This window comes from Thamnophis sirtalis, unplaced genomic scaffold (genome assembly GCF_051295495.1).
Source record: "Thamnophis sirtalis isolate CommonGarterSnake01/CBP01778 unplaced genomic scaffold, rThaSir2_p1.2 scaffold_6, whole genome shotgun sequence".
In the NCBI taxonomy this organism is placed as follows: domain Eukaryota; kingdom Metazoa; phylum Chordata; class Lepidosauria; order Squamata; family Natricidae; genus Thamnophis; species Thamnophis sirtalis.
This window is the reverse complement of record NW_028261386.1, coordinates 97,648,060-97,666,810: the sequence shown is the minus strand read 5'-3', so window position 1 is coordinate 97,666,810 and position 18,751 is coordinate 97,648,060. Positions and strand designations below refer to the sequence as shown.

Here is an 18,751-nt window from a genome sequence, read left to right as displayed (position 1 = left end):
CTGATCGGAACTGGAACTGAATGGTGGATGATGATGATGCCCATTTCTTTCAGAGCAGTTCCTCTCAAAAAGGCAAAGCAAAAAAATTACAAACTCTGCTTTGAATCAGTCTAGCTTTCCAGTTTCAGCTTGTAGATATGGTGGTGATTCGCACTTGAGGACAGCATGCGGAATGCATTAATCTGGTCATCTGTTCCTTAACAAAGCTCCTATATGCTAATCCCTTCCTGTTTCCAAACACTGTTAGCTTATTTTGGGTCAACTAAACTGTCCCTAGGGAAGCCAAATAGGAGTTTCTGGTTTGTATTATTTACCTAGGACCCTAATTTACTTTAAATCTCCCAAGGGTATTTTGCAATTACACATTCCAAGCGCTGATTTTACTTGCTTGTTTTTGTAATGTGTTCCACTGCTCAACAAAACTAAATTTGTGCAGGGCATAATCAAGAAAAAGGAAATGAGCATAGAAAAAAATAGTAGTCACATACAATAGCAAATGATTGCACCTGTTCCATTTAACATTCTTAGTTCTGTTTTTTTTTTACTTCTTGTCACAGAACTGACATCCCATCTATCAGAGGTATGAGGGCCACCTAGCCTGCTCACAGTGACTGGTTTTATGAAGATAAGGGTGATCCATGATCCAGATGTGGCTTCCAATATTCTCTCAAACCCTCCTGAAGCAAATGGAACCAAAAGCTTCAACATTTGTCAGTTTTTGAAGAATTAAAATGACTTTTAAGCAAAAACCTGACAGAAAGAATGACTCAAGTTAACCCAGAAGTTGTGTTCATTTTTTAACTAGTCCTAACACAGGGCCGTCAAACGTGTGCCCTGTGAACCAGATGTGTCACGCATTGCCATGCCCATGCCCTGTTTAGTGAAGGGGGGAAAGTCATGATACAGCACATGATGTTGTCATGATGACGTGAGTTTGACACCCTTGTCTTAATACAATCAAAGATCATATGAGAAAGAAAATGCATGCAACTAAGAGGAAATTGATACTTATTAAATATTTATCAGCTGTATGTTGTTTAACTAAAATTTCCTCCAAAGGATGATCCAGATTTATAGCATTATTTCCAGGCTAGAATCTCTTTTCTTGCAGAGAAATAGCCTTGCTATTTTTTCTCTTCCATTGGGATTACCGCATTATCCTCAGGTAGGGTGTCTAGAAAATGGTCTGGAAATTTGTGTTGCTTCAAATATATCTGTAATACTTTGCTATCTTTATTGGATGTTTCCATACCCAATTTAAGGTGTTTTGTTCTTTTTAAATTAAAATTACTCATTGCTTAAGATCAAGGCTCCAAAGGACCATCTTTCTCCAAGTCCCAGCTAGGATCTTGAGGTTTTCTTTGGAAAACTTTTCTGACTAATCTTATCTAATGAGATGTGATGGTATTTAGGCTTAACTGGGACACTTTATCAGTGTCCCAGTTAAGAAATGCCCTCTGCAGAAAGAAATACTGAGTTAACTTCTTGGATGGCATTTCAACACCAGGTAATAATTTTTTTAAAATAAAAACAATTCTAGAACATTTAAGTTTGTTTTAATTTTTAAAAAAATTCCTGATCTGATACCCTTTATTGATGTTGCTCTTTAACTCCTATCATACTAAGTGTTTTCCAGCATAAAACAAAACAAAACAGAACAAAACAAAAGATTTCTCTTAAAAATAATAAGTTACACTTTTTCCTTTCAATTAATAAACCCATTTGTCTCTGAATACAAATATTGCATTTCACTTCCAAATGAAAGTCCCATGTCATTCAAGCCTAAATTTACAGAGAATTTTACTGTTCAAATTTATGTCCAATTTATTTTAGATATAGCACTCTGCTCTGCATATTTATCACATTTATAGTATATTATTCTTGGATGCATAGTGCTCACAGATGTTTATAAATTTAGTAATAAACATGTTTATTAACAATTTCACATATTAATGAATACTAATTAATGAATAACATAGTGTATTATTTATCAGGCTATGTGATTGTTCCCACCCTTTTCAAGTGGTTTTGGCAACTGGGACATTCGTGCTTCACCTACATCTGTGACCTTACCATTGTCATCCCAAACCTGGTCTTTAGATATGTTGAAACTACAACTTCCAGAATATCCAGTCATCAGACCATCTTCATTTCAATTGATTGGTAATTCTAGGATTTAGATTCTAATTCTGATCTGATGGAAATCAAGCTGTGGCAGCCACAACAGAATCTCAAAAAGTCCATATTGTATCAGTTCCCTAAGAGTTGGTGGGGTTGCAGTATGATCTAGCATTCTATACAGAGATATTTTTTTTGAGAAATAGGAAAATGATACATATTACCTTCTAAGCAACTTTTTTTACAATATGTTTATTTAAAATAGAGTCTAAAATGATTCAACTGCCCCATATCTATAAGAGTAGATCAGCTTTAGTTCAGCAAGGTATCTCTTGCTCGGTGCTGTTCCTAAGTTCCAAAATTGGAATCACAAATTAGCCTTAAAAACCAGGGGCACCTTGTAGGTGACGGAAATTAGTTTCTTGGTCAAAATTCTGACCAGTGCCTAAATATGGAATCCCCATCTTGACTGCTTGCTCTGATTGTTTCGCCAAGTGCCATGCAGGCACCAATTTCAATTTCATTTGAATCCTTTTTCTTCCCTACCTTCTAGTTTGTGGTGTTCTCCCCCCCTCTTCTTTTTTTCTCTCTTTCAACTTCCTGAGTAGCTTATTTGCAAAAAAAAAGAAAGAAAGAAAAGGAGTCACATGCTCATTTCCAGATGGGAATCAATCTTTCTAAAGGCTTTTTTCAATGGGATTAATCGTCTCTAGACAATGAGGAAAGAAATGAAAATTACAACATGACTCTGGTGTGTTTGCTTTTTTAGCCACAGAGAGACAGAGAGAGAGAGAATGAGGGCTATTGTCATTAAGTAACTGCTATTCATTTTTATGCCCATTCTTGCAACATATATAGCATGGACACATAATGGAGAATTCCTTTGGAGACTGCTGAAGATATATTTGCCTCTTGTCGCCCAGCAATCTGATGGTTCAGCTGTAAGCAGGAGTGACTGCGTAAACGATGGGGTGAAAGGCTGCCATTTGAAAGGAAAGAGGTTTGCCTGTGCATTTCTATCACTCCCTTCATCTGTGTCGCACGGTGATTGAGTTACAGTTCAGTGAAAGAGGCTGTGGGAATGTATCAGCCAAACAGGAAATAGCCACCAGATCTTCTGTGACACACATATATTTGTCTAGGCCCTATTCTATAAAGTCAGAAGACGTGCAGCACTGAAAACCAATTGACTGAAATTGCAATAAATGATCATGAAGCAGACAATCACATGAATACAAGAAGACACAACATTCCAAAGCAAGTACGCCTGGCTGATTTAACTATTTTGTGGTTTCTTTCATAATCAGTGAGATTTTAAAATGCTGAATGTTGATGGGGTTGAGCCTACAGGCAGCCTAAAGGATTCCACAACAGCCCATTAGTGAAAAAAATGGTTTACTATATTTTACTTATTTTAAACATAAAGACATTTTGGCAAAAAAAAAAAAAAAAGGAAGGGGCTCTGCCTATAAGGCCTTTCCCCCTTTTTAACCATCTCCCATTGGCCTTAGAAATAATAATCTCCTCACAGATACATGGTTTATGACTTGGTTCTCATATTTTTATTGCCCACTATGGCAGAGGATGAGATGGTTGAAGGCGAACATACGTGTCCCAAGATAATGTTGCAGGATTCAATCTGGGTTGGTCACTGGGACCAGAAGAGATGGTTAGATAGAATCATCAACGAAGTGGACCTGAGTTTGGGCAGGACTCAGGAAGACAGGGGAGGACAAGGGACAGGGTGTCCTATGGTCCATGAAGAGTCGGACATGACTTAGTGACTGAACAACACCACAAAGGAAGCTTTTTATTTATTTTCACTTCCCACATTGGAATAAGAGAACTTTGAAATTAAAGCAGGGATGGGATGGAAATGTTTAAGCTTCCCTAGTCTTTGTGTGATAACTGATCTGATATATATTCTGCTTTATTTAAAACAGGCATGAGTAACTTTGGAATCCTTGGTGCTCTCTGAGTTTTGTGTTTGCTTGCAAATATTTTGTTATCCAACTAGGTAATGTCAGCAACACTAATATTTCCTACTCGAGTAAAGAAATGTCTGCAAACAAATGATCACCCTCAGAGAGCACCAAGGACTTTATAGTTGAACCAGAAGTGGGTTGGTAATCTTTTTACTACTGGTTTGGGTGCACTTCCCCGCGCGCCTCCTGCTGCCACCACTATTACCATTTCGGCTGATTTGGGCTGAACTGGCAGCAACCCACCTCTGAGATGAATCCATAGTTGAGCTACATATGTTCACTTCTATTGGTATGCATAACTTTTTTAGATTGGAGCGACACCAGATTTTTCATGATGTGTGGGGGACCACTATCCAAGTAAATAGGCCAAGTTGGGTTGAATGGGTAACATGGATGTTATAGGCATCTGTAAGGCTATATATACTTATTTTGATGCCAACCCCTTATCAAAATCAGGCTAATTTTGTGCCCACTCACTTTGAGAGCTACACCATTAATAGGGTTAGCTATATGCATTCTTCACCTGAAATAAATTATAACACAGAATTAAAATATTTTAGATAAATACAAATTAACAAGGAAATCCAGTTGTTTTTTACTTTATAAAAGAGAAATTTCCTTTAAAATGAGAAAGAAAAATCAAGAGCTTCAAAACTCTTCCAGAACGTATGTGCATGATTTAAAAATAACCTCACTGGAAATTGTTTTCCATAAATCAGAAAAGGTAGCATGAAATTCAAAGATCAATTTTATTAACAAGCAGCACTGTCAAGAAAACTATTTAATAAAAGGAAACTTTCTTCATCATTGGAAGTTTGGCAAGGATTAAAAAAAAGAAAAAAGAAATATAGCACAAGCAAAAAATGGAAGATGATCATAAAGATTAAGCATAGTTAGTGCTTTGCTGAAAAAAATGAAACTAACAATTTAAAAAGCTTTATATATATCAGAAGCAAGAAACTGGCTAGGGAAGAAGCTGAGCATGGAAACAAGGAATTTAAAGACTCACTAAATGAGGATAAGGAGACTGTAGAGATTCATTGCATGCTTTCTCTACAGAAACTATAAACCAAGTATTTGAACTTCAACCAACTTTTTCTGAAAAGACTAAAAATTGAGGAAAACAAAAGTGACAGAAGACCATGAGACTCACAGTGATTGGAGAAAGTCACTACTTCTACGGTTGCTTTTCAAAATATAAAATAATCTTTATATTCAGTTCCTAGTAAAAAAAGTGGGCTATGTAATAGATATGAAGCTAAAATAACACATATGACTCTATTGACAAATGGAACATGAACTAGTTACTAGGCATGACAATTCTTAAATGAGCCATACATTAAATTGCTAATATTTTAATATGTCTCTATATCAGAGAAATCACAGAATCATGGAAGAGGTGCAAGAGTTGATCCAATTCCACTCTCACAAATGTTACCATTTTTGTATGGATATTAGGAGAATAAGAGTTTTTCAAGCTATAAAATACATCATGTTGCAGGTAAGTTGGTGCCAAAAATATCAGTGTCACATTCCGGCATTCATGTTGCATACAAACAGAGATTCAGTTTGTTTGGTGAAAAACGTTTATCTCTATCTAAGAAACTACATGATAACCAGCACTAAATGACAATGATACAAAGGTAATCAAATCCAAGTCAGTTCTAACCAAGTTAACACCATCACCCATATATATATACCCAGCCACCCACCCAGCTCCACCCACAACTCCACCCAGATGACACCCACCCACCCACCATCACCAATCACCATGACCCACACCCTCAGCCACACTCCCACTCAGTGTCATCATAGCCTCTTTCCTGGTTAGCTGCATCCGAGCAAAAGGGTTACATCAGAGTAGGCAGTTGCACCTGAATAGAAGAGCCACATGCAGCTACAGGCTCAATCGACATCAGAGAGGCAACATCAACGTGGCAGCGTGCAGTGGCGTGTAAGCATGGTCGAGTTCCCCCTGGATAGCAGCCTGAGGGCTGACAATCAGTGGAGTTGAGAAAGTGATTGCAGTAATTTTTTCCCCTTTCTCTCACGCCAATACAATTCAGATCATTCCACTGATGAAGTGATTTAAATAAAGTTGTTGCTAATATTTTGCCTTATTTTCCCTTCAAATTCTATCCTCAAGAATCTGCATTGTTAGGATACTTCCACTTCAGCTTTTGACTTAGAAGCATTAAAATGAGAGCATTGGGGATTTTCGAAGACACATCTAAACATTAGCCAACCTCACACAATTGAAATTCCATAAAAACCACAAGGCAATTCCTACTTCTGGACCATTGTGCTGAAGAAGGCTTACTGGAATTCTAGGCGAGATGTCTCCAAAAGTCCTGATTTTTACTTTAATACTATCTCCCTAAGCCTGGAAAACCATGTTTGAAATTTGTAATAGGTGCTATACTATATAGAAAACCTCATAAATTTGCCCATGAATATTTAAATTTAAAAATAAGTGGATAGTGAGAATTGGAGGATTCTTTTTTCCATGTTTTGGAAAAAGATAGTTCAGATTTTAAAAAAAGAGAAAGTTAGAAAGGGAAAGGGCTTCAAGTGCAGGAAATGCCTTTTTGTTGTATAACTTGAGTTCAGCCTACACACAATTCTAGTTTCTTGCTCTTCCCCCAATTCTCTCCCTCACACCCTTCCTCTTTAAAGGGGAAATGAATGAAGTCTGAATCATGCCTTCATTTTTCTAATCAAGTTCCAGTATTCAACTGTAGCTCGTAAAATGCATATATGGTTGAAAGCTACCCATTATGGTTTGCTGTGATCCATCTTTGGCAGGGCCTTTTATGGCCATTCAGACATAGAACTGATTTATTCTCAAGGTTTTCTAATGTAACCCTGGGCATCATCCTAAACATTTGTCTACATGTGCTTTGCATATGCAGCTACAGATTTTGTTTAGCTGAATTTGGGTGGAACCATAGTAAAACAGCATTCATGTGCTTAGCTTTGTTCACGTGGAAATTTCGGAAAGGTGAAATTATTCTGATGAGAGGGGGAATGACAGTGTTTTAGTCTTTCATAAAGAAAAGTTTGTCCAGTGGTAACTAATACATGTTGGCCTCATATTCAGCATTTGAGATCACAATAGTTAAATATGTGTCTTCTATTTAGATGCTGTAGTATATATTTTAGTGTAATGGGAGTGCACCTATTTGTTCTAAAAATTCTCTCCCTCAGTTCCACTCTTCTTTAGCTATCATAATTTGCAGAGTTGTGTTTATTTTCTATTTAACAAACTAAGTGCTACTGAAGTAGTTTTATTCATACCAGCCTGATCATCTTATTGTCTTCTTTTCAATAACAGGTCAATTGCATTCAGGAGCAAATACGTTTGTCCAAAATGTTGGAACCTTGAAAATAAATCAAAGAATGAATGAATGAATAAATGATCAAGATGCCTCCTCCACATTTCCTGACTCTTTAAACAAAGCACATTTACTAGAATCTGTTGGTGCTCACATACTTCTAGGGGATTTTTTTTGCATGTTAAACTTTGATGTATTGAAATGAAATAAAAGTGGTGAAAAGGGAGGGGAGGGACACTAGGAACAACTGTGGTGTAATCCTCTAGGGAACATCATGAGTAAGATTCTAAAGGCTGATCTTTCCATATGTCCTCACTAACAAATGCAGTACGACATAATTACAACCATTCCTGTGAGCTATAAAAGCCCTGGAAAATATTAATTCTCCCCAACAAAGTCAGCTAAATTGACAGTGGTTGTCTTTGCTGGGTTCCAATGTGGAATTCTCTGTCAAGTGCTCCACCCTTCAGCTATGAAGAAAATAAAATAAAAGCCAGTTAGTCTCCAAGGTGCCACAACACATTGTGTCTTCTTCCAGATACAGTTATAACGCCAGCTTATGCAGTCAGCTTAAAATTGCCTTTTCTTGCGTGGAAGGCATGAAAATCTTTGAATAACTTTTTAGTTCACATGTACAGGCCTGGCCTATCTAAAAGTAATGTACATCACACCTTCATCCGCACATCCAATGACAGCTCAGGATTTTCCAACATGCATCTTGTCAGACATACTTTCCCGCATCTATATCTGCATGAGGGACAATTGTGCAGAAAATCAGCTCCCCCTCCCATCCTTTCCTTTCCAAGTGGTAGAGCTTTTCTTCTTTTAAAAGCTGCAGACTAAATTCCGTGAAAAAAGAGCAAGAAGTATGAGGTAAAATTTAGAAGAGGCAGAAGGATGTTTAAGCCTCTAAAATTGTCAGGGAAATGTGGGGAATCATATCACTCTAAGAAACAGGTAACCGGTTTTGGTAGAAATACTGTACTATATAAGATTTATTTTAATTTTAACTAGGCCTCTTTAAATCTATTTGATTGTCTTTGCTCATTGTTATATCTCCAATCTGTGGCATGCTTGATAAAATTCTGTTCTATTTGCACCTTGAGAGATTAAACTATTTTTCAAAGGGATTGGCAGGATGGAATGACCAATTTCCCTACTCACATATGCCAACACACAGGTGGTAGTGCTACTAGATGTAATTATTTTTTCCTTTTTAACTTACCTGTGAGCCACAAAGACTATACATGTTCTATTTCTCTCATCTGGTGAGGTTCGGAGAAAGGACCTCACCTAAAAGCATTCCTTGGAAAGTAGGTGGTAAAAACAATAATTATTAAGTCACTTTTCCAGAGAAGGAAGTAGAACTAAGTTTGCTTTTATAAAGCTTCTGGGACAGAATGGGGAGGTTTCCAGCTGTTTATTCTAAAAGCTCATCCTTGCTGCTACAATATCTAAATATTCTCAGCAGCTTAAAAACTATAAAATGTTGAAAATCTAATTTTTTGAAGAGAATGTGAAGCTATAATCTGTTTTTGCCCTTTAGGAGTTTTTGTGCAGAACCAAGTACTGGGGGAAAAAAAAACTACTGAGTCACTGATACTATGTCCTATAGGATGGGGCAAACCTTTGGCCTTCAGTTGCTAGTTCCCAGCAGCACAGGTTCCGTAACACCTGGAGGAATATTTTATCTGACAGAATGGCATTCTTCTGCATCTACCCATATTTTTCGGGGTATAAGACGCACCAAGATTTTGAAGAGGCAAATTTTTTAATAAAAGTTTTTGCACTCTGCAGACCTCCCAAAAATGGCCCATTTTTCGCGAAAATGGGCCCAGGTTTGTTTTTTTCAAAGAAAGGGCATGAATAGTCTTTATGAGGCTTGTAGAGTGCTCCTGGGCAGTGCCCCCCACCCCCGCGACCAAAAAATGGCCCATTTTTGTGAAAAATGGGCCCATTTTTTGCTCATTTCTACCGTCCCCAGCCCTCAGGAGGCCATTTTGGTGAAGGGAGGCAAAAAATGCTGTATTCAGTATATAAGACGCACCCAGATTTTCAGCCTCTTTTTTGAGGGAAAAAAGTGTGTCTTATACTCTGAAAAATACGGTATGTCCCAAGAGTTCATCCAAACTCATCCAGAACGAATTAAAAAGCACATAAGGATTTCCAGATGAGGTTCTTACTTAGGAATTATGACATCCTATTCACTCACCTTAAACATAATATCCACATGAAGTATCATCCTTATTTAATCCTTCCAGGTTTTGCTTATCTTCTATTCCAGTATACGGACACCCTGGTAAAATCTTCTAAGACAAAAGCAGATCTGGTCATTCTAAAGGTAAGATAGTTCTACAGAATTACTTTCAAATCCACATAGTGGGTGTGGCATTGGTTTTCCTTTATTTGTTTGCCATTATTTCTAGGCCACTTCCATCCAAGACTCAAGGTGGCTCATAATAGTCTAAGAACAATAAAACTATAAAAGCAAGGACAAAGTAAAACGCCATCAAAATTTGTAAGGACATCACATTATAAAGCCACAGGGTAGAACTTAGCTCCACAATAAGCTAGAAGTAAAGCTATTTTCAGCCAGACACTTCAATATCAGTTTTCCAAACCTAGCCATACTAATGTCCCAAAGCTCTATGAAGTGGCAGTCTTGCCAGCTCTCCTATATGTTCATAAGGAGAGAGAGCCATCCTCTAAGTCAAGCTGTTCTAGAGTAACAGAGTCACAAATGAGAAGGCCTTCCACTGAGCATGCATGCTTCTGATATGGAATAGGGAGGTATTCAACTCTTAGAATAAAATAGAGCTGGAAGAGATAAACATATGTAACAATAGAGAGAGAAATACTGGCTTGGACACATTGGACCTGTGTGCACAATATACAAGCATCCCATAAACCAAAAGATACATCTGAGACCTTTTGCTTTGGATGAAATCTACCTGGAATGAATAGACCATGGGGACATACTGAGAGAAAAGAAGAATTAGGGATGACATGATAGCAGTATTCCAGTATTTGAGGGGCTACCACAAGGAAGAGGGGATCAAATTATTATCCAAAGCACCAGACGGCAGGACAAAAAAAATATAATTGGAAACTAATCAAAGAGAGAAGCAACCCGGAATTAAGGAAAAACTTCCTAACAATAAGGACAATTAACGAGTGGAACTGCTTGCCGTCAGAAATTGTGGGGGTTCCATCACTGGAGGTATAGAATAGAATACAATAGAATTGAATACAATAGAATAGACTAGAATAACAGAGTTGGAAGGGACCTTGGAGGTCTTCTAATCCAACCCCCTGCTTAGGCAGGAAATCCTATACCCTTTCAGACAATGGTTATCCAATCTCTTCTTAAAAACCTCTAGGGTTAGAACTTTCACAACTTCAGGAGGCAAGTTATTCCACTGATTAATTGTTCTAACTGTCATGAAATTTATTCTTAGTTCTGGGTTGCTTCTCTCCTTCATTAGTTTCCATCCATTGCGTCTTGTCTTGCCCTCCGATCAGGGGTAAAATTTAACAGGTTCCAACAGGTTCCAGAGAACTGGTAGCAGAAATTTTGAGTAGTTTTGAGAACTGGCAAATACCACTTCTGGCTGGCCCCAGAGTGGGGTGAGAATGGAGATTTTGCAATATCCTTTCCCCAGGAGTGGGGAGGGAATGGAGATTTTGTAGTAGCTTCCCCTGGAGTGGGGAGGGAATGGAGATTTTGCCATATCATTCCCCTGCCGTGCCCACCAAGCCACGCCCAGAGAACTGGTAGTAAAAAAAATTGAATTTCACCATTGTCCCAGATGCTTTGGAGAATAGTTTGTCTCCCTCTTCTTTGTGGCAGCCCCTGAAAGTTACTTTACAACCCTTAGCTCATAATGTGATAAAATTAAAATCAAATTTCCTTCCGTACTATCTTTTGCCAGAGCTAAACTGAGCAATTGCAGACACTAATTTGACATTAAGTCTTAGCATGCAATGATGTTCTTTAATCTGTATTCACATTTCTTAAAAAAAAATCTATCTGCCTTTTATCTATATAACCAGGATAGTGTGCAACTGTAATTAAAATAATATGAAACACAATAAAAACATAACTATACGATCATGACAAAACCAGATTACAGCGAAGGCACCAAATATATGTATATATCATTCATATATACATGCACACACTCACATAAATGACAGCATATTTTCAATTTTCCGTTCATAATAAAAAGCAAAAACAGATGATGTAAAACCATAGTCACTGATATATACTACAAATAAATAAACAATTGCTGTGCTGTTGCTGTTTTCCGTCTAATGAGGACTGTGCTGGGAGGCCCTAGTGTTCCTTTGGTGTTCATGGCTTGGGTCTAAAAACAAATTTAAAAAATAAAATAAAAGTCGGGTGGATAGGGAGGGAGGGAGGGAGTTCTTTCTTTCCCTGCTGAAGCCTAATTACATAGCTAGGCTTGCCCCTCCTGGAGGAATCCAGCTCATGGAGGGAATCTTGTCTTTGAACATTTTTATGGCTGTCACCACAACAAAATATGAAAACTCTAAATTGTAAGGGGCCTGGTATTAGCTCCCAAGTGCATACTATAGTCATGGATGTCACAATTTTCTAACAGTGGAAGGGTAGTTAAATGGCAAGGCACCAAAGAAATATTTCTCAAAGAATGTTCTTTACTACATTTCTAAACCTGTGGGTATAAAGAGCTTCACTTAAAGGAATGTTAAATGTTTTCTTCTCCTTTCTTTAAGTTATAGTGAAACAGGTTTTGTGTATGTGTGTGTGTGTGTTTTTTTTTTTTGCTTCATGGATAGTTAATCCAGTTGGTTGCACTAGAAAATAAGAAAACCTGATTCAAATTCGTAGCCCATTTGTAATGTAATGGGGAAAAATGGATACTAGTGTTTTGGTTTCTTAGATCTATCACTGGAAGAACAAAGGAAATTGAATTCTTAGAAATGCTAGTGTAAAAAAAAAAATGGAAATTAAGGAAAGTAACTGGAAATTTTTTGTTGGGCAACTTGAGATCAGCAAGGATATCAGAATCCCATCAACAAAAGTGTGTAAATTGTAGAATAGCTTATGTTATAGTTAAAGTAGTATGTACATTGCAGTTGTGGGTTCCTGCCAGTTCTAACCTCTTCTACAGAAGAGGTTCCACAAATCTACAGTGCCATTTAGAACTGGTTCCAGCTCCCTCCCCCCGCCCATCATCAAGATGAAGAGCGAGAGGAGGAATTCTGGGAGTTGAAGTCCACAAGTCTTAAAGCTGTCAAGTTTAAACACCCCTGGGGTTCTTTTTCTAAAGGGTTAGGGGGTACAAGGGTCTTGTAACTTGACAGCTTTAAGACTTGCACACTTCAATGCCAGAGTTCCTGAGCCAACATTTTGGTTGCTAAGCAAGAGCGTTGTTAAGTGAGTTTCACCACATTTTACAAGTTGGCCACTCCCACCCGGTCACATGGCTGGCAAGCCACTCCCACCCAGTCACATGGCTGGCAAGCCACTCCCACAAAGCAGGCCACACCTACAGAAGAGGTTCTAAAAAAATTTGAAACCCACCACTGGTACATTGGTAATCTAATCCACATTGTCCTGACCAGTACAAAATTTAGGTGTACCCCAACTAGTCAGAAATGTTCAGAACGGATATGAACTGTTTCATTCATAATTCTTTTTCCTAATAACAACATTGCAGTCACAAAGTAAAATGAGGATTTTAAGGAACCGCATTAGGACTAAGGTGGGGAGAAGTTATAGTTTAATAAAGGAAGCTGCAAGTGACGGGGATGATTTGAAGGCTCAAATAATTATTTTAAATACACAGACACACACACCCCTTTGGCCTTTTCTCTTATCCTAACACCCATTTTTTCTGTAGATAAAATTTGTTTTTATTCTTGTCTGCTATTCAAATCAAATCAAAAATTATTACAGTCCTAAAGTCAGACTTTTCTGCTATTCTGAGTTTGGCACTATTCTATTTCTCTGCTTGTTGTCCATCTCTTTCCCTGAATTCCAATCAGAAATTTCAGAAATGACCATCCAATGAATGAATCATGTCACCAATGTGAGTATTAGAATTCTACATGTTGAATCAAATTAGGCTACATGACAATGTTATAAAGCCAATTCAGAGTGAAGGCAGGGAGACTAATCTAATTCTGGCGAGCTATTATGGAAGAAATTACACTGATTTTTTTTTTTTTTTTGCCTAATCCTATCCCTATGTCACTAAGATATGAAAATACGTTCTTAGGGATTCCAGTATTCACAAAATACAGATTTCCAGCTATGGCAAGACTTTGCTGGACTCCCCTGCTCGCATAGATCATCTTAGCAATTGCATGATAAACCAGAAAGACAATCATTCATGTGACCTCCATCCTGAACAGATCCAAAGGAATGTACCCATTTGCAAAGTAGGACTGTTTCCATCGTTCAGGTTAATCTTGCATGGGAAAATCATGCTGGCACAGCTACGTGGAGTGTTTTACAAAGTTTCCTTTCATTTCAAATTGGACAAAAGCTTAAACATGAGTCATCGTGAAAGAGAACAGTTGCTCAGTGGGAATTTCTTTCATGCTTTGCATGGGAGGATGTGGGGCAAGCTCGGAGCACCTTTAAGTTTCTGACTGGATAGAAGGGTGAGTTGTTCTAACTCTTTCTTTAACTATGCATGGAACACTTCCCAAGCTGTTGTCTTGCCCCATTTATCTTGCTTTGAAGTAGCCTCTTATGCATGTGCAAAGCTTTATTCTTGAACAGGATGCCTCACTCCCATCAAAGGAAAATGGGCAATGGGGGGGTGTGTGGAGTAGAAAACCAACTGCTCACTGATGATTCTTCTGTTTATCCACTACACCTCTTCCTTACCTCTCAAGGATCTCATTCCACAATTCCTCCTTCATAATTCAACATTGGTCCTATTATTCGGCAGCGTGAGTTACTTATCTCAGGCAACAGACTGCTAGCGCTGTGAAAATCAGAGATGCGAGTGGACTGCCTGTTTGCCCACAGATCTTTAATTCTCTGCTTAGCAAATTGATGCCAGGAAGGGCTTGAAACTGTGCTTCAGGCACAGTGTCTTCAGGGTGGCCTATGTTACAATATGTTAGGGTTGCTCCTCTCCTCCAGATATTTGCCCTGAATTAGTTGGATTGGATGGCAGTAGGACTAAATGAATCTGGATCTATTCAACAGACAAAAAAAAAAAACCAAAATAGTTCAGATTGGCAGTCAGAATGCTTGATGGTGGAACTGGAATTATAACATGCAGACAGCACACAATGATACTTCGCAGGATATCAGCAATATTATGTAGAGCAGTATGTATCGTATCTTTGCCCATCTGTTTAGAGAATTTATTCCAGGCCTGTTCACTTTCCCTGCTATTTTTTAGAATATTAATGTGTTGATGAGTGATGGGTTGTACATTAGCAAACCATGATGTTATAGAGCATACCGAAAACCAGATGCCTAATACAAGAGATAATTTACCAAAGCAACTGACAAACAAATAACAAAGCAATTTTAAAGAAAAGCATAGCATAGTGCCTCCAGGACATAAGAAAGTTGACTCAGTCTTCCATCCTTCTGAGGTTGATAAAATGAAGACCCAGCTTGTTGGAGACAATATGCAAATAATGCCTCTATATTATAAACCACTTAGAGAGTGCTGTAAATATTTATAAGCCTAAATGCTATAGCTATTCCTTTTTTAACAAGTGATTCTATTTTACTCAGAACATAGAACAAAGATGAAGACTTAAAACCACATAATTTATAAGATATAGTAGCAAGAATTCTACTATGGTGACTGTCCAGTAAAAAATAAAGATTACTGAAATTTCAGAGAAATTATGTACATTTTTACAAATTTAATGAATTATGTTTACTCTATTATGTGTTGTATTGTATTGGTTACTGTCAATATTTACTAGAAGTATTCCCTTCCATACTTTCCCAGCTTGGGAGCCCTCCAGATATGTGCCTTCAACTCCCATAGTCCCCACCCGATATCATATTGAGATTATATGACAGCAACAATTTATATCTTGAGACAGCGTGTCTGGAAAGGCTGCCTACTAGATGTATAGTGCAGTGCCAACAGTATCTCAGTTTTCATTTTCTACATCCATATAAAAGTCTTTTATGACAACTGGATTCAGACATTATTATTTAAGACAAATGTGGTCAATTTATAGTCCTATAGATGCTGGACAATTGGTTATTAACAACTGAACTGCATTGTTTTACAGGCAACTTCTCCAAAGAGCTCGATTTAATATCCATATGCACATACAGATGCATCACTAGTGATGAATTCAAGAAACTGTGAATGAAGGCAAATATACCTGTCCCAGGATAATGTTGCAAGATCGAATCTGGGTCGGTCACTGACACCAGAGATTTACTCTTCCAAGTTTTCAGACTCATGCTGGACCCATTTTCAGGAAACTTCTAGAACTTTCCTGAAGATGGGCTCCAGCATGAGTCCGAAAGCTCAGAAGAGTAGATCTTTGGTCCCGATGATTGACCTAGATCTTTCAAGTAACTTCCTTGTCCTGAACAGAGATGGTGCTGCAAAAATGTTTGGTGAACTGTGAATATAAATTGCAGGAGATATCCAATATGCCAGGATGAATCATTTTATTGTAACTGGGTTTTTGAAATGCTCCAGTCTAGTTAGAGCACAGGGAAACAATTATCTAACTGCCATATATTCAGTAGAAGAATAGAGGAAGGCAAACATTAAGAACAGATTGTGTCTTCTTTTTGCCTCAAGAATGTACTGCTTCAAATATAAATATTTTTGGTTATATCATGGTTTGTGGGGTTTCATCTGTAACATTTAAAGGGAGATTATTGCAAATAGCAAAATTAAAAAGTTACGTTCCTGACTGTAAAAAAAAAATTTTTTTAGTGGTATTATCAACCCTGAGGATAACAAACAACATTGTCCCTCAAAAAATACACATTTTAAACAGTCTCTTGAAACTTGGCACTTGAGTTTTCCAGCTAGATGTTTACCAGGACAAGGGAGACTTTCTTTAGATAATGTAAAGCAGAGAGAGAGCCAACCTGTGGTTCCAAGCACAGATACATCCCTCTAAATCCTTTCAGCTGGTGTTTCCATACTTAAGCAGCACTTTTGCTGAAAATTAAAAATTCTATTTCCACCATTTTGAGGTGGAATAGAGATGATAACTGTAGTCTAAATGTAAAGCAAACATGCAAAGAACCTATGCCAAAGCCAGAGAATCCCAGTCTGGCCTGCATGTGTAGAAAGCCCAGTTCATTTTATGTCATCACCCTACTGTTTGTCACCCTTGATTTTCCCCTCAAATACATGAAGGCTTCCTTTGTCTGACATAGCTTTGCAAACAGAGCTTAAGTATGATCTCTGGCCACCACAAAGTTACCCCCTTATGGTGTAAAACCTGATCTTTCAAAACACAGAAATTAGTACACACCTTCATTGTGAGACATAATGGGCTCTGCAGCAAAACAATATTACAACTGATGCACTGTGCCATTGGCCCAAATTAAGTCATCTGTACAGAATGACTCATTGATCAGAGGAAGGGACGTATCACTGAGGGAATGTATAAAAGAAGACAAGATAGCAATCTTATTCAGGATACAGATGCCAAGTAGACTGGCAACTGAATGTTACTTCAACATCAGAGACAGGATTACATCCTTTACTACATCTGAAAAAAGAGCCAGTTTGGTGCAGTGGTTAAGGCATCACACTAGAAACTGGGAGATTGTGAGTTCTAGTCTCAACTTAGGCACAAAATCAACTGTGTGACTTTGATCAGTCACTTTCTCTCAGCCCTAGGAAGGAGGCAATGGCAATTCCCTTCCAAAAAAAACCTTGCTAAGAAAATTACAGGGACTAGTCTAGACCAGGGGTGTCAAACCTGCGGCATGCGAGCCAGATCCCCTGGTCATGCACTGGCCATGCAAACCCCCATTTCAGTGATACATCATGTGACAACATGATGATGCAAGTTTGACACCCCCATCTCCAGGAGTCAAAAACTGACTTGAAGAAATACACACTACATCTAAAAATTTGTAATGATTGTGTTCCATGTAATGGTTTGATGTCCAATATAGAAGAATAGCTAGAAGGTTGCTACTACAGTCTTGAAATCTGTCTAAGGTAGTTGAGCCACACTACCAAATATGAGAGCTTCACCAGATGAAGGCAATACAGTCAATTAAATAGAGGAACAACACAGAAATGCAGCCAGGATAACTCTCTGAGCTATTCTTAAAGGTGTTAAATAGCTTCTGAAGATACAGTAGTTCAAGTATATGCTCATGTCTTGCCTTTGCATACTTTCCAAGAATCTACTTTCTTCCAATGGCATGCAAATTATATAAATCCTTTCAATTTATGTTATATTAATAAAACTGTATAAAATGCATATACAAAATGCATATGAAATGTGTAGGTAACATCCTTAAGTGGAAATACATAAGCATTTAATAATTAATCTTTTTTTTAAAGAAATGTACTCATAACACTAATATTTTCCGCAAATATTCAGCTACAGATAGTCTGTTAGCCACACCCACACAGTTTCATTATCTAGACATGCTTGGGACAAAAACATGGGAAGATGACACAAAAGAAGCAGTTCCCACGCTTCTACACTACAGTAATGTATGGATCAGGCCAAAGAGAATAAATCAGAGTTATAAAAACTTAAAAGTTTAGCATTACAAGCTGCTTGAGAGCTCATAATGTCTTGGAATAGGAAATCTATTTTCCTGCTAGTTCCAGATTTCCTCTTTCTTTACTCATCAATCTGCCTAAGTCATTTTTCAAAATTTTAAAAGTGACTGTTCCCTTCTTCTCTATTCCCCTATTTCTGTAGCCTCTTTTCTCAGGAGCTACAGATATGTGAGCTATAAATTCAAAGGGGTTCTTTTCTCTAGAATTTCACAGTATTTTAGGCCAAAGGTTAGAGGGATGTAATTTAAAAAGCTAATCAAAATGCAGCAAGAACCCATGTTGTTTGCAAATTGTAAGTAGGCCACAATTGTAAAAAAAAAAAAAAAAAAAAACTGTTTTACTTATGCTTCTGCCAGCGGGCAAAGCTAACAAGCTAGCCTTCCCAATCCAGATGCAACATTTAAAAAGCAGACAGATGTAGCTGTTTGTGTTTGATAACCAGTTTGATAAGTCAAAAGTCAAAGAAGAGTAATTGAAATCATACGTTATGACATCTGAAATGAAAATCAAGGACTTCAATTCAAAGTGAAGAAATCAGAAGGTTCTGTAGCTC

General features: G+C 37.7%; 1 long non-coding RNA gene across 2 annotated transcripts in view; it reads right to left on the bottom strand.

The window, feature by feature from the left end:
• Nucleotides 1-9,748, bottom strand: part of LOC148045107 (uncharacterized) — a 52,724-nt gene extending 42,976 nt beyond the window's left edge. For both annotated transcript variants that reach the window (XR_015697054.1, XR_015697055.1), the window contains exons 1-2: nucleotides 9,651-9,748; nucleotides 7,401-7,483 (exon numbers count right to left, since the gene is read on the bottom strand). This is a non-coding gene — a long non-coding RNA (uncharacterized LOC148045107). The remainder of the gene's footprint in view (nucleotides 1-7,400; nucleotides 7,484-9,650) is intronic.
• Nucleotides 9,749-18,751: the final 9,003 nt, after the last annotated feature.